The sequence below is a fragment of the Vanessa tameamea genome, chromosome 4, assembly GCF_037043105.1.
Source record: "Vanessa tameamea isolate UH-Manoa-2023 chromosome 4, ilVanTame1 primary haplotype, whole genome shotgun sequence".
Classification (NCBI taxonomy): domain Eukaryota; kingdom Metazoa; phylum Arthropoda; class Insecta; order Lepidoptera; family Nymphalidae; genus Vanessa; species Vanessa tameamea.
In genome coordinates, this window is record NC_087312.1 from 13076689 (window position 1) to 13089092 (window position 12404).

Genomic DNA, 12404 nt, shown 5'->3' on the forward strand with positions numbered 1-12404 from the left:
TCTATTAAACAATCTCTCTTGTATTCTTGAACGTCCGACTGAATCTTCATTTTGCATTTACCCAAATAGCTATGTTTTCTTCGTGATTTACTACTGATTATATTAACATTTTCTGAATAAGAATGGTGCTTAACTTTGAATTGAAATATGCAGCTACAAAAATTAATAATATTGGTTATATTCAACATACTTATTGATAGTCAAATTTAAAAACTTCCATCGATTTGGACAAAGAAAATACCCTCACCCGAGAAGAAGCGGATAAACGAACTCAACCGGTACGATGACAATTGTTTGTGCTAATTTTTAATTTGAGTACTCAGTCCATTAATATATGACTTTCATTCGAAGCAATTGGTTAATTATTGGGAATCAATGGTTAAATTCAAATTAAAAGTATAAAAATGCATTTATTTTCCCCCGAGTTCTCTTATATAAATTAACCATACTTATACATCCCATCACATAGCTAAATTTAGACTACCTAACGTAGATATACATATAACATTATTAAATCACACAAGTAAGGCATAATAATAACTGTGTCCAATATAATTTCCATGTTAACCAGAAAGTCATAAATAACACTACTATAAATGAATTGGTGTTTATGCAATTCAATAGTAGATTAGTTGAGCATTCAATTACTTGTAGTAGAGCTGAGGTGTGGCTTAATCTTTGGTCATAATGCACTATTGATGCCATGATACGCCATAGATCAGTGATTGTTACGACCTAGGCTTGGCTGTTACGAATAGCTCAGTACCTGACCGCTTTATGCAATGTTGTATCCCATAGTATTTGTACCTGGAGTTCGTGTCGAAATTAAACAATAATCGAGTCTATTTACATTGAAAATAACTGATATAGATTTTTTCTTTAAATTCGTAATAATACCTATTTTTTAATGTCAATATAAATTTTAATTTTGTGATGATAATTAAATAGAATAGAATATGATTTATTGTACACACCCAAAGAATAAAAGACTTATAAATAATTGTCGTTGAATTAAACAATTATTCATTTGTTTATACATACTCAGTTAAATTTCTATATTAATAAAACTACCATAATAACTTGTGACCAATAAATGTAATTACTTTTTATATGCTATTATAATAATAAATTCTAAGTACAAATAAACTTGTCATATTATATTCGAAAGTACACTAGTACTGCCATCTTTATTCTGTTTGTATAAATTGCTCCAAGTTGAGACCCTTCGACATGAAAATATGTAAGTAGCGCCATCTATAAAATTTTCTATTAACTACGACGTCCGTGTTGCTCAACCCTCAGTTTAATCTCACTAAATATTTAGCGCGTGCAGCGGCATCTATTGCATAACTTGTGACCGAATTCTTGCTAGGCTTTAAAATAGATGGCACCAGTGAAGTAAAAGTTCCTCAAGACCATTTACCAAAGTATTTGATATTGTTCTGTTGGATGTTTTTAAAACAAGTTTTTTTAGCCCTATTCATGATTGGCAAATTTATACAACGCTGCAGATATTATGATAACCGAGAATGAAACAATAAAAATGATACGAATTTCCAGCCCGTCACGTCTATACCTTTTTTCCGATACCTAGCTTTGGAATAAATTTAAACTAGATTACATCCCTGGTCTTTAAGATATGGCTCATTTCTTTCTTTATAATATTTTTATGTGAATGTTTTCCTTAAATCTCTAAGACTCAGACTGACAGATTAACTATTTAAACGCTTACCTATTTTATCAATAAGTTACCCTTGTTATGTTTTAAAAGCAGCTCAAACTTATTCTCGCCTAGATAATGATGTACATTGCAAATCTAAATAGATTTTCTTACACAACAGAAAACATCGTACTCTCTTTTTACTAAAAGTAATCGTTTCAAAATAAATAACATAAAATAGTCCACTAGAAGGATATCGCAGACACACATATTGTTTTCAACTCCTTGTTCAACACAAAAAATAATCCTATCGAACATCACAAAAAAAAAAAAACCTATTTAGTTCAAGCTGACAAAGAGTACCTACACGTTAAAATTTAAGCCTAAGTAAAAACACTTTTCAATTTATCACGCACTCGTAAAGTTGTCGCGAATGTAACACGGACCTCTTTGTAAATCACGGCCGACATAAAGGGGGTATTTAAGCCGCCATATTTATGAAAATAAGATCCTATAAAGCTGTAATGTGAAATACAAAACGCGACCGCCCCGAATGTCGTCGGAGGGAAGAAGTCGTACTTACAATTTACGACACGATAATAACTTTTTTAAATCATTAATCGATAAAAATGTGCTGTGAGATAATATTATGAATATTTTCCCGTTGTTGTGCAAACGAGTCCTTTCCTCTTAAGAGTTCAAGATAATATGTTTCTTATACATCGTTTCTAAAATGCAGTTAATGAATATTACGTTCCCTTAATAATACCTAATTAATGTTAAGATTTTTATTCAATAATTAAAAGAAGAAGAAAACGATCAAGTTTAATAAATGCTATACTTCAATTAAATAAAGAATAAGTATATAAATTGATAATCATATACATAAAAATATAAGGCTTACTTAAATGATTTAAATGTAATTAGCGTGTTGTCTGCCAGAAAAAAAAAACAAAAACGTATCTATATTTTCATGCCACGTGATATGAAAAATAATGATGGCGGCGGACATAAAAACTACTGAATACGCACTGCATAAATCATTAGGGTTTTATTTACTTACATGTAACGCATCAAACTTCAGTAGCGCTTGAGTTATTCTAGACACAAAAAAAAAGCTATATTTTTTTGTTGACTACCTCCGAGACTTCAGTCTTGTAATTACTATGAGGGATACATTACAGGTAATAAAGTGTAGATGCAAAATCGGATTGTATAAAGAAGATATAAGCCGTAACTTATTGTTATTGCGGGTTTTAAGCCTCAGTTTTATGTTTTCAAACGGTCCGCCGTGAGTCTCTGCATCTATTTACGTTTATTGAGATTTATTACAGCAATAGGTGCCAAGAAAATTGAGTTCAAACCATTCGTATGTAAAGAAGTAAATAGAGAAGTGAAGTTTATCTCAATAATCTTATTTTATAAGCACACGTTTAATATTTTCTTGCGAGGCGAGTGGTTGCGAGCCCTTGCGTTTGTATATTGAGAATCACAAATATATTATTTTTATATATACTGGGCTGAAGAGGACGGCGCACATAAAGAACAGAAAAGGCACCGCTGTCAAGAGCATGCGTTCAGCGGTCAATTTAATTTATAAGCCCTTAGCCAATAGCATAGCTATCATTGGGCAAGGCGGTGCAGTGCACTACAACATATTGAAAATAAAACAATGACTTATTAATTAATATAGTTTATATAGCCACACTAGTAATACATACTGTTATTCAAAGTAAATAAAAGTGCAAAGTATTTCAAATTTGCAAAGAAACATTTATTTTTTAAATGCATAGATTTATAAATAGCATGTTAATTAATGGGGAGATCCGATATTTTCTCTATATCTAGTTATTATAATAACTAATTCTAAAAATGTATAAACGATTTCATAGCTTGAAATAAGTGAATTATAATTATATATATTAAACATCGAATTAGACGTGGACTTTTTTGTCTTTATACTAAAAACTTATGGTTTTTATAGATCCTGATATGATATGATCCTAGCAATATTAAAAAAATAAAAAAAACCTATATTTCTACCACACGCGCTATGTAACAGTTATTATTTTCATTTATATCTTGGATATGATGACTATACGAGCAATAATTTTAAAATTTATTTTCTTGATAAAATTTCTAACGATTTTAAAATTATTTATTTAATACAATATGTGAAATTTTCGGCTATGGATTGATCGAGATAGATATTATCTCGTGGAAAATTCGTCACGAACTAAACTAATTACAATGACGTAGTTCGACCGCCCGTCTACCTGACATCCTAGAAGAGTTATCGTAAAAGACGCTGATTTTTAATAAATAATGCTGGGCTAAGACCAACTCTGTTCTAGTTAATTTTTTTAGCTTATTTAAACACACAGTTCCAATGTGGATTGCGGCATACAAATGTGGTAGTTTTTACCTGATACATACTGATCTCTTCAATATGTTTATCTCACAGTCGATTGATTCAAAAGATGTTGTTTCAATTAATCAAAGAAAACACTGAAAACACAATTGAATTCTAATTTTTTTCCACTTTACTTTACTTTAGTGTTATGATACATTATATGTATAACTTATCATTATCTTTGTTTAACAAATTGCGTCCGTGCGAAGACGGGGCGGGTCGCTAGTCTTCTAATATAATTACACTTGTAGTATGATTACTCAAAAATATATATTTTTGATGTAATATTCTTTGCTAACTAATATTTATAAATAAAAGACCCATAAGATATTTCACAGTATTAAGAAAAAAACACAAACACGATACAGAATAGAGTGAAATGTCGCCCTCGATACGAATAATAAAACGTTCACACAATACGACACATGAGTCAATCTATCCAAGAATAAATCTCGAGATTTTTAAAAATATTAAAGGAAATGAAATAATATTGTACTGTAAACCAATTAGAGCCGACGTGGCTCAGGGGATGTCGATGTCGATCTTAGCAAATGACTTATAATTAGTCTCGTGCTTGGTTAAATAATAAATAATGTCTCGAATGCTACTAAACCACTCAGGACCACTATTTAACAAATGAGCGAGAAAAACTGAGCATTACGATGCACAACCGGAAATGACACAATTCGTCCGAAGTCGTTAAAATAACTTACTCATGTTTAAAATCGAATGTTAGATTGTTACAATACAATGTTCATAACAAACATAATCTATAATGTAAGATATTGATTTATATTTATTTTATTTAATTTTAAGTTGTATTTTAATCTAAATATCTCGCGGGATTGAGCTTCAGTCCTAGTATTACGTATGTAGCGACGGTCGCGAGACTTCTTTATGTCGCTATTGATACGATATTTTTATTTCCTTCGTTCAATACAGAAGGCGCTCGCCTCGCTTTGTGCTCCTCGCTTTCTTGTTAACTTTTATATGTACTTAGATATATTATTTTATATTTATACTTATATTAAAATAGCTCTGCACGCGTCTTCGTTTGAACTTGAAATTTATTTAATAACATCAGCTGTAGTTCCGACACTTATTATTTACTATTGGGTAGGTACCACCCACTCATCAGATATGTATTAGTATTAGAGTATTAGTTGTGTTCCATTTTGAAGGATGGGTGAGCCAGTGTAACTACAGGCACAAGGGACATAACATCTTAGCTCCCAATGTTTGTGGCGCATTGGTGTGATGTAAGGAATGGTCATTATTTCTTAAAGTGTCAATGTCTATCGGGCGGTGATGATCACCAATGATCATTGAAGCCGCATAATGCCTGGGTTACGAGTACTTAACATTTGGTTTTACTAAGACACTAACTAGACGCTATAGAAACAGGCAGAGGCAAGTATGAGCTCAGACAGTAATATGATAATGAATATTAGCGTGAAGAGTTGGAGATAAAGAACAGATAACAGATTTAGAGAAGAATCCTTGATCAGGCTCTTGAACCACCTTCGAGTATTTACTCAGATAATTATGTTGAGGAATCTTTTTCGTAGTAAATACATTTATTTATACATAATTGTATACCAAAAAATAATAGAACTAGATTTTTTTGTTTCAATTATTTTTACTGTTAATAATAATAATGTAAAATGATGTTACAAACGAAATATTTATTTCCAGACAAAGGAGAGAATTACAATAGAATCTGTATAATCAAATATTTATGTATGCCAAATAATAATATCATTATGTTCAGTTTTAGTTAAAGTTATCACAAAAGGTAGTTAATATATAATAAAATAATAATAAACTAATTGAACTTTTGTTTATCCTCGATGCGTCTCTAAGTAGTTTGTGACGAAAATTAAATCTAAGTAATTAAGGGAGGCTCCCAGTTCAAAGGAATCAAGATTTTTTCTTCATCTTTTTGTCATTCAATATAAACGTTTTACTCTTCCGGAGCGAAGACGGGACGTGCAGTTAGTGTAAAATAAATGTATGTCGTTCATCCGAAAGTGGCTCATTATTCCCAGATTTTGTATTAAGGAAAATATATTTTTATATAAAAAGGGTGTTTTATATAATTTTGGGAGACTCGCAGTACGTGTAGTCTCTAGCTATCGGATGGGAATCATCTTGACCGAAATTTAAGAACAGCAAGACGTACCGAACTACGCCACACATACCGTCATGGACCACAGTACATCCTTACTACACCTCAAGGCTGTATATAACACCCACATTCACTGTACGGCGTATACTTTGGAGCTACGGCGTAGCGCTGTGCTACGTTCATGGTAGTACAGTAACAGTACAATCTTGTATAATAGCTCTCTATTTTTTGTTTGATATTTTTTATCGCTTTTGGTCCAGTTTATAAGCCTGTAGTAGTATTTATTTTAATCTTTAAAAACATCAACTACAATCATGGAATATTTTTTGCAAAAAAATTATCGATCTCAAATTCTTTCTTCAAATTTAAAATAGAACAAACTGAAAGTACGAAAAAAAATATATTTTTTTCCTAATCAATGCTAATATAAAATGTCAAATACTAATGCGGAAGTTACTCTGTTTGTGAATTTGATGATATTTCATATGAAGCAAGCTCGATGGAAGTATATAGGCTACTTCTTATGCCTGACGACCAACCCCTAAAACTCATGTAATAAAATTTTACAACAATTATGTGATCTATCTTCCACCATATACATATATTATTTATCAAATATTATACTGAAAATACTTACAGCTAACTATCCTGTAACTATACAAGCTCCCTTTAAGTAGCAAGTTATACATAATCTAACACAAACAATCATGAACTGCAATGTCATGTCACCATGTTATGGACAACCTATATAAAATAATAATTGAAGTACTTAACTTAGAACCAGTAACTTCGGCGGCAAGACCAACATTGTCCCCAGAGAATAATCACCATTTTTTTTTTATATCTCGATTGACACAATGTAGAATTTATTTAAAATAATTTTACACCCGACCTCAATGATTGATTAGTACATTACACTTGTAATAAAGGAGTAAATATTCTTCACAAACATGATTCAATGGCCATTAAAATCATAATTATCTATCACGGGGTGGCCGCGTGTGACAACTATTCGTTTCATAAATGATCATGACCCAAAATCATGCTTGTAGCCTACCTGAATAAAGTATATATTCAAGTAGGCTACATACATATTTTCAGCGCTATCGAAACACGACCTATAACAAGGTTAGCCTCGCTGCGGCCGTCACGCGGCGAAAACATCTTTCACACTATCAATATCAACTATCACCTTTTAAACACTCATTTATGGTAAATACTAAAAGTAATATACGTATGACGTATGTGTAATAGAATACTTTACGTGAAATAAATTACAGATTTGTATTAAACAGCTTCTTTTCCCAGCACACGTACGTATCCATTTTTTAAATCTACATTTCTATCTAATCATCATACATTTATATCTAATAGACCAAAATACTAATTAAAATAATCTGCTTAAAGCGAAATACAATCGTTTGTAATTATTATTATATCTTACCTATGGTTTGAACTTCTGTACACAACTCCTGCCGATCCACGGCTCCATGAGGAAGATTGATTTATGCTGCTCGGGAATCTACAGTACATATGACTTAAAGTTCGTGACCTTGACCGACTACAACAGCTGCATTCTAACCGCCACTGGTCATCACCATTATTTTGCTTCGGCTCTCAAGAATGTCTCTTGAATAGTTTTTATTAATAATTATGTAAAACAACTCGCACGTCTAATGCTCCTTATCAGAAAATTTCGCGCTTAAAGTAGGTAATAGAAAAAATATATATGAGTAGGTACATTACAAGACTTACCGAGTAATAGGCCATTACTTCACAATACTATATAAATACATATTCAATACGTCTACATAATAGGCGATGAACTAATCGTCACCTCAAAACGTCAAAACATAAATGAAACATCACTGAAAAATAGACTTAATATGAAGGAATTAAAACAGGTTTTTCATTGAAAGGGTTTTGTAGTAAAGTGTAATGTGAGTTCAAAACGATAGAAGCGCTTGCGGCGAGGCAGCGAAGCGGCAAAACGGTGCATAACACGATATTGTGGCGCTGTACGCTGGAACGAACACGACGGATTGTTTTATGTACAGAAAATATAAGTCACAATATGCTTAGTAAACATTTCACTAAAATTGTATTTATATGTTATAAAAATACCTTATTTTTTGTATTGGAAAGGTTTTATTAATTGGAAGCAACTTCAGTGATTTTCACCATGCCTAGCATCGCCAATGCACAAACCTCGGTAACTAAGATGTCTCTTGTACTTGCAGTTACACTGGTTCACTAACCCTTCAAACCGGAGCACAATAATACTAAGTATTCCTATTCGGCAGTAGAATATAAGATGGGTGGGTGGTGCCTACAAATACAGTGTTGACAAAGCCAATTATCAAGTAACCAAGTATTTTTAAATAATGATAATATTTTTTGCCTATATTCTCTGATAATTTCAAATAGAATTAAATCTTATACGTCTGTTTGCATTGTAATTCTACTCACAAATATGACGAATTCATAACTTAACTTGCCTATTGATGTATTTAAATCGTATAGATGATACGATAATATATAAAAAAAGTTCATATGTTATGAGGTTGAATATGAATTTCATTTCAGGAAAAGACTACTGATTTTCTTAACGATCTCAAGCGTCAAAAACGCAACGGTCTACTAGATACCGAGAGGAAAGTCTCTTACCACAAGTTTTACGCTTAGGTAAAATTAAGTACAAGTTGGTATATTATTAAAAACACCGAACCATTTAATAGTATTTTCTTTTAAAAAAATCGACGTTTCTGAATTAAAATATAAACAAAGACACTGTGAGATGGACTACAATTTCCATATATTTGACTTAATTTTAGACCAATAATTTAGGCAATTTAGACCGGTACTTTCGGAGATATTACAAGATAATTGAATTTATAAACGCTAAGGAAAAACTGCAGGGGCGAATGGTGAGATGTAGCGCAGAACGGGCGAACAGATCGTTCGGTTCAACAATGATTGTATCATGACATTGGTTTGTTTTTTTTATTGCTACAAAAACTCATACCATGATATCTGAATCATCATTTACAGCCAAACTTATCTGTACTTTGAACGGTTTTTAGTGCTGTATATTGAGGGTTTAATGTATTCGATTACTAATGAAAAATACTCATTCGTAACGTATACCAACGTAATTCTTCGATACGTGTGTGTGTGTATGTTACTGAGCTTCTCCAAAACGATTGGATAGATTTCGATTGTCGTTTTTGTATATTTTAGTTTATGGATGGACGATTTACATTGGACTCAGTAGGTGGTTGGTGATTGAGAAGTAAACAAATTTATTATTTCAACAAGTATTTAATACGGGATATTTAGCATGTTTTTTATTTTTGTTTGGTGGAGCTCGATATTTCGACGTTATCTACGAATGTCTTGTTCACGAGAAAAAATTAAAAAAAAATCTTATTTCACCCAGATGAAGTCGGGACTCTTCCCAACTCGATTAATAATAAATATCAACCAGGATCATGGTCCAGCTCAAGCAGTTTCTGACCAATAACAAGATAACATTATTTCATATACCTAATACACAAATTTCATTTGATATTTTAATAAGTGAAAAAAAAATAATTTAAAAAAATTTATTGAACTATTTTTTTAATCAATCTTATAGAATAATATAAATAAGAGATGTATTTATTTGCATTAAATCGGAAATTATGAAAATTAAGATTTTTTTATAACACGTGCAAATACAGATGACCGACTGCGACCACGCTTTTTTACTAACAATCATAGTTGTTTAGTATATCACTATAAATATAAAGTAACAAAGGTGAGTGGACCAGTGTAACAGGCACAAGGGACATCTTAGTTCCCAAGGTTGGTGGCGCATTAGCGATGTTAGGTTTAGTTAGTATTTCTTACATCGTAGCGAGTGATAACTACTTACCAAATGGTTTATTTGCAAGTGTACCAACCTAACAATAAAAAATGTGTTTTTCAATAATGCGACCAATAACACTTAACTAAATTTACCTCCTTCCGTAACATTTAAAAGTATTTACTCTGTTCCCGTATAACACATGTGTCATATTGACAAATACATTTATACATAAAGCTAGAACTATAATGTCAAGTCCATTCAGCCCCTTGTACTGAATGTAGTTCCATTAGGGCGCATTGTGAGCTGATTGTTTGTGCCGCAGCCTTTAGTCCTCATGTAAATTCATATTTCAAGAAACCACATACCCAATATTGTATAATAATAACCACTATAACTATGATATAATAACCCCTCTACGTCGAATCAATTGGGTGTTTGTGTAGAACACATATAAACTATTCGGACTATATTTTTGGAATTAAATTATACAGAATGTCTTTTGCCGATCATATCCGCTATCATAATCATACTAGACAATCAAAAACGTATAAATTACACAAGTATGTTGTGCCCAATTTTAAAAAAGGTTGTATATCTTTTTTATGTTTGTAATCTCAGAACTTCTTTATTCATAAGCCGATTTTCTTTTGTTTGGGTGTGTGTCTCCTTTGGTCCCATTTAAATTTGAAGCAAAACTGTAGACTTTTTTGCTATTTTTTTTGTTTTTATTATTAGTGCTTAACTCGCTCGTAAAATTTCGAAAAGCATTTATAAAGGTTTCAGTGCTGACTTAATTTACGGATTATGAGAGTCAGTATAGAGATAACGTTACTGCGTTGAGGACTACGGAAGAATTGTCCTTGTTGTCGAAATCGATAAAGAAGAGTACTTACTTAGTGATAGGGCTATATGCAGGCCCTTCTGGGTATTAACACATTCTACCGTCAAATATAAATAGTAAATATTGTTGTGGTCCGGTTTAAATGGCGAGTTCGCCTGTGTAATTTCATTTTAGTTATACAAGGGATATCTTAGTTCCCAAGTTTGGTGGCACATTGGCGATGTAAGGAATGGTTAATATTTCTTACAGCGCCAATTGTCTATGGGCGATGGTGACCATTTACCAACAGGTGCCCTATTTGCTCGTCCGCCCACGATATCATAAAAAAAATGTAACTGGGTAGGTACTATAGGTTGGTACTAAATGAGATAAATGTATTTAACTTTCATCCGTCTATACGAAAACTTGATAATTATTGAAAAAATTTTGATAAAACTAACTAAATGTTAAACGAAAACGCTTGGCACGGGAATTAACGGTTTTATTTACAAATATTCCAGACTCAAACGTCGCATACAGAAACCGTGCAAGTGTGTCACTGTGTTAATGACCTGTGTTTGTTTTGTTTATATAAAAAAAGTAAAATTTAATTGAATTTTGGGTAGAAAAAAAACGAATTTCATCTTAGATCTAGGATGACAATTACTGATAAATGTATATAAAATCATTTATTAAAAAAACAACAGTGTCTGACTGTCGTCATACAATAGAATTAATATATTTGAAGAACATTGTCATGGGCATAAATTGCATGTTTCAAGATTATTATTAATCTCAGTTTTTAGAAACATCAACTTCTAGAAATACAATACTACAAAGTAAGTTACAAAAATATTATTGTAATAAGTATGTGAAAATATTGTAGTTATTTATTGAAAACAAGCAAAATAGCTGGCAGACGTTTGCCATGTACATGCACTAAAGTCTTATCGGAAACGCTAAGTTTTATGTACATATATTGTTTTAGCAGTTTTTACAGTTAGGCAACCCAAAAAAATGTGTCCTTTTTAGATCCAGACTAATAGATTTTTTTTTATTTTCATTACTTGTAAAAAAAATATCAAAACACAAATAAAAACTTAAAACATACGATAATTAAAATTGTTACTATTTTTTTAAAAAAATTTATTACTATCATTTTCTGACAATTTATATAATGTGTACGCGCCTTTACTAACTACAATCTCCACACGTGTGCAGTATACTTTATAAGACAGTTTTCCAATTCGCACACACCTCGCATTACAAATCGAATCCATCCAATTACCGGAGCACGCTTCTTTTTCAAACCAAGGTTGCGGTTTAAAAACGGAATTTAATCTCGCTAATAAACATGCTAACAAGAACACACGATCACCTGTTGCGGCTTGCGAGACGAACAGCGCCTCAGCCAATCTGAAACCAGCGGCCGCCCACGGCGCGCTCTGATTGGCTGCCGTTTCTGAGGGGGGGAATCGCTGAGGGGGAAACCGGTCAGGTCTAAGCGTTAAACATGACACTGTCAAGAAAAGC